The sequence below is a fragment of the Oreochromis aureus genome, linkage group 7 (genome assembly GCF_013358895.1).
Source record: "Oreochromis aureus strain Israel breed Guangdong linkage group 7, ZZ_aureus, whole genome shotgun sequence".
Classification (NCBI taxonomy): Eukaryota; Metazoa; Chordata; class Actinopteri; order Cichliformes; family Cichlidae; genus Oreochromis; species Oreochromis aureus.
Window position 1 is genome coordinate 874,981 of NC_052948.1, and position 5,503 is coordinate 880,483.

Genomic DNA, 5,503 nt, shown 5'->3' on the forward strand with positions numbered 1-5,503 from the left:
TTTCATGTCTTCTTTCAGGTCTGCATGACTAAGATTAACAAAGTGAGACTAACTGTATTGGCAGTAATAATAGTAGTAAGTGTTCAAGCCTGTTAGTTTTTAAATAATAGGAAGACAGCTTTTTATACCACAGTGAAGTACTCAACAGTTGTAGTCGGATGTTTGCGTCCGGTCGTGGGCACGATTGTCATTTTCTGTCACCTACAGAGTGAAAAATGGACTCTTTGAGCCAGATGCTTTTTGTAGTCAGCGAGTTTCTGGCCGTCTGCTTGTTAAAGAGTGATCAGAGTTCATTTAAATTTGAACGGTTCTCCAGAAGACATTTGGCTTATCCATATGGGCAGTTAGTAATTTCAGTTAAGCATAAAGGTCTTTGCTTTGTAGCCGGGTGTCTTGGTTGGCGCACTCTCAATCCAGATACTTCACTGTAGACGGTGATGCTGGTGCGGCAGCAGTTTATAGTTGAGTCTTTGGAATTGTTTCTAAACATCATAACTGATTTCCTCACATCCTAGGGCGACCATTTGGGTTGGGTTTGAACTGATCATCTTGGGATCTGCAGATGTTTAGCGATGGTTTAAAGAGGAGAACTCAGTTGGAGAAGGTCCTTGGACTTGGTATTGGTCAATCTGATGTCAAATCCTGTATATGCTGCCAAAGAGAAACTACCAGTTGTAGACGATCATGATCGTTAATGGGGCTTGGCTGTGTTACATTAAGACAGGACCACTTGAACAGATCTAAGTATATGAACACTGCTCAAAAGATCAAACACTTCTTAAGCATTAAGTCAAAACTTCTGGGAAGTTAAGTATCAAAAGGGTTGAAAATCAGTTTCAGCTGCTTTAGTCTTAAAGTTAACAACAGGTCCAGAGGTAACAATGAGCCAACGCCCAAAACAGGAATGATTTTACACAATGGTGGGGAACTCCAGGCCTCGAGGGGGCGGTGTCCTGCAGGATCTCACACTGAGTCGACACACCTGAATCACATGATTAGTTCATTACCAGGCCTCTGGAGAGTTTCCGGACATGTCGAGCAGGTCATTTAGCCTTTTAAATCAGCTTTGTTGGATCAAGGACACATCTAACACCTGCAGGACACCGGCCCTTGAGGCCTGAGGTCCCCCACCACTAATTTTGCAGGTAGAGTCCACTGACATTTATTTTTTGACTAGTTCAACATTTGGCTCAGATCAGAATCACAAACAGCAGGAGGAGACATCTGGACCCAAGATAGCACATCAATACAAGCTGTTGGCAGGTTTGTGTCTCCCAGCACCATCTGAAGAGAGTGGGAGGAAAATGACCTCCACCAGAATGTTCCTGACCAAACAATCAGAAACAGACCACCTGCGGGTGCTGGAGGGTATACCAGAACTGGTTGTGTTTCTGTGATTTTTCTGATGAGGATAAGACGTATTTGAGCCTCTGTGTGGTTTGGAGAAAATCCAAAATAACTTTTTAAAATTAATTCCAATTGTATGCTGTACCGTGACACGACATTCATGGTTGGAGCCCGGTCATTTCTCAGTGTAATAGTTTTACTACATTTGCCTTCGCTGGACAGTAAAGTCAGGGTTGGTGGGAGCGAGTCCGAGTTAAAGCGGCTCATGTTCTGTATATTAATCCATCTTAACTGAATTGATTAAAATTGCGGGCTGGAGTTCTGACATGTAGCTAGGGCTGCTCGATTATGGCAAAAATGATAATCACGAGCATTTTCACTGAAATTGAGATCTCGATTATTTGACGATATTTATTTAACAATGTATTGAATAATGGCTTTAAAGATTGTCAAAAAATAATATAGTGTGCAACTACTGATTACAGTGCAAATGTTTGCAATATCAGAATCAGAAAGGGTTTTATTGCCAAATGTTGAGCAGATTTACAACATTAGGAAATTGCTGCGGTACTTAGTGCAAACATAATGTTATACAACGCTTAAATAGACATAAAAATATGAATTAAAAGTGCTAAGAGGATAGATATGTACATGAGTGCAGGTGGTGATCAGTGCCAGACATGGAATGATCAAGTGAACACAGTGTAGGGTCATGTGTTAGTGGTGGGAACAGTCATGTGGTTATTGTTCATGAGTCCAACAGCAGAGGGGAAGAAACTGTTCTTATGGCGAGAGGTTCTGGTGCGAATGGACCGGAGCCTCCTGCCTGAGGGGAGCAGGTCAAACAGACTGTGTCCAGGGTGAGAAGGGTCAGCTGTGATCCGAGCTGCACACCCCAGTGTCCTGGAGGTGTACAGGTCCTGCAGAGATGGGAGTCTGCAGCCAATCACCTTCTCAGCAGAGCGCACAACACGCTGCAGTCTCTGTTTGTCCATGATGGTGGCTCCAGCGTACCACATGGTGATCAATCAATCAATCTTTATTTATAAAGCACTTTTCATACAAAAAAACTGTAGCACAAAGTGCTTTACATGGTTAAAAGCAGCCCACCCCACCCCACCCTCCCACTCATTCCCCACACTCTCATTAACAGAAACGGTCATGGATATGTAACAGGGTCATAAATCACATTGTTATAATTACACAAAATGTGTTCTAAACCCCCAAACCGTTCCTTTTATACCTGACCTTTAGGACCTCCAAACCTGTAGTTATGTCAGTTAGAGCCCCTCCTCATTCTTTTCTTCTTCTTTGGTGCAACCTTATAAATACAGTGTACCCCTTTTGCCTCTCCCCTTTTCTACAATTCCCCTGTGGGAGAGGAGCTGGAGTGGACAAATTATTTACTTGGAGGCCTTTCTTTCTTTTACCGTTTTTATCAGACACAACGCAGAAAACCACCGGTTACACTTGGTGCCGTGACCCGGATGTGAGGTCCATGGTGCTGAATAAAGCATTCCCACCAAGGGCAGCAAGACAGTCAGCCTGATGGGGCAGTGGGTGAGCATCTTTAACAGTTTTGGCATTGAGCCAGCGGAAGTCAGTGCATATCCTCATGTCACCTGACTTCTTCCAAACCATCACCAGTGGTGAAGCGTATTCGCTGGTGGACTTACTGATGATACCTTTCATCTACATGTCTGACAGCACCTCTCGCAACTTATGATAGTGAGCCGGGGGTACTCTGCGATAGGGAAGCCTGAAAGGGTGGTCGTCAGTGAGGTGGATACGATGGACAAAGTCTTTCACCTCACCACAGTCCAGTTTGTCTCTAGAGAACACATCTTGGTAAGTCAACACAAGCTCCACCAATTTCCTCTTCCACCCATCTGACACTTCACAGCCCTCAATGTCAATATCAGCCAACCCAGCGTCTTTGAGTAGCTGCACAGAGTCAGGCACAGGGTCTGATGAGGGGGGAAAACTGGTACACTGGTCAGTCAGAGTCTCGCAGAGACCTTGAGTGATGGGCAGGTCTTCTACAGCAATACAAGGAAAGACATCAGCAATCTTAGCATTGCGACGAAGTGTCACAGGGCTCTGTGTTGGGTTAAGGACTTTCATAGGGACCCAACGATCTCCCCACATGGGTGTTATAATGCGCCCCACCATTATGTTCTTTGGAGTGGAACGGGCTGACGTGGGTTCCACAACCACAGTACTCCCTGGAGACACAAGTGCAGAAGGTGGCAGCTTTCCCCAAACTACATATTCTTTTTGTGGCAGGAGAGTGATGCCCTTCCGCAACCTGACTGTACCTATTTTATCTGGCATCACAGGACCAGACCACCGTGAGATACAGCTCATCAACTGCAGAAAGTCTTCACAATCAGTGCCAGTGTAATTGGAGTTAATAAGCTCCCAGTACTTTGTATCAGCCTTCATCTTCTGAATGATGGGCCGGATCACATTGCTCCCCACAATGAGTTCATCTTTTTGCCCAGGAACCACAAACGTTGGCACAAGAAACCTAGACCCATATACTTCAATGTCCAAATCATAGATGCATTTGGGTTGTGTGATAAGGCCACCACAACCAACCAGCACCACATTTTCAGGGACATGCTGTGGATTCAGAGCAACACCAGCAGCTCTTAGCTTGCAATCAGCCTCTTCACTCAGTGTGCATGACATACTCCCTGAATCAAGCATGCCTGTTAGGGAGCACCGGCCACTGACTGACACTGGGGTGTAAAACAGCTCACTAGCCCTGTCAACTCTTTGTGAACCCATAATAACAGTCTTCTCATCAGAGAGGCTATTACAGCAGTTAACATATATGGTTTTTGGATCGGTTGCATTCGTGAGGGTTTCATCAACACCGCCCATGCTACCCCTCTCGTCACATGGGCTGGCTACTTTAAAGCAGCACTGGTGGGAGGAGGGACTGACATGTTTGGTTTCTGGCGCAACTGTGGGCATTCACGCCTCATGTGTCCAGGGTCAAAGCAGCTGTGGCATAGCTTGTACAGCCTACAATGCACATGGGTTGTGTGTTCATGTGAGCCACACACTCTGCACGAAGCACGATGAGCACTGCGGTGTCCATGGGAATGACCCGTGGGTTGTGGGCACCTAGGACCAGTGGCTAATGATGCAGTGCACATGGACAGAACCTTGTCAAACAGTGCTACCATCTGTTGAACACCTGGCTCAGTTGAAGGAGGGCCGGAAACTGGCAAAGATGGGGGCGTGACATGAGAAGTCAGGGGATGACAAGCCGAGGGCTGCTGCACACTTACCAGGTCCGCAGAAGAGAGAGGCTGACGTATGGCTGCAGAGGGAACAGAGGGCATAGGATACAAAGATGGCTCATGTGTTACTGGGACTGCTTGAGCACCGCCGAGTGGGGCTGGCTGTTAACAGTAACAGGGCTTTGATGTGGGATGGACAGGCATGCAGTATTATGAGACAAAACACTAGACTGTCTTATTTTCCTCACATAGTTGTCCAGACGGCTCTGAACCTCAGCCGCAGTCCACTCCTCAGGAGCCTTTAGTTGAAAAGACAAGGCAAGACTGTGATCAGGACAGTGATTAATGAACATTGAAACAACCTCACTACTGGGGTCCTCTACCAGTTTGCCACGCCTGCATGGAGACACTCATCAGCAGCGTCAATAGACTTGTTCAACCGGATCCAGTAATCCATGGCATTCTCACCTGGACGTGGCACAGTACTGTAGAAATCTTTCATGGGTAGGCTGGAATATGTCAAGTCGCTGAAGTTAGACCTCAGTATGTCAAACACAGCAGTGATAAGATCATTCCCATTCAACTCAGGGCGGCACGAAGTGACACCTTGACCACATCTCTGGCTTTGCCAGTCAGTCTAGACATTAATATGGCAAACATTTCTTCATCTGTATCACAGCTGATTCTGTGCAGATAACATCTCATCATGTCCTCCCATTCACTGATGGGGAATAGATCCGTGTTGTCACCCTTGAAGTATGGTGGAGCTTTGGTGTCTGACTGAACAACAACCTTCAGCTGGGACTGGTCATTGCAGCTCGAGGGCACATTCTGGGGAGACTGTGGCTGGGTGGGGGCTGGCTGGTGCATAGAGTTAAGAGAGGATGTGATATTTTCCCCAA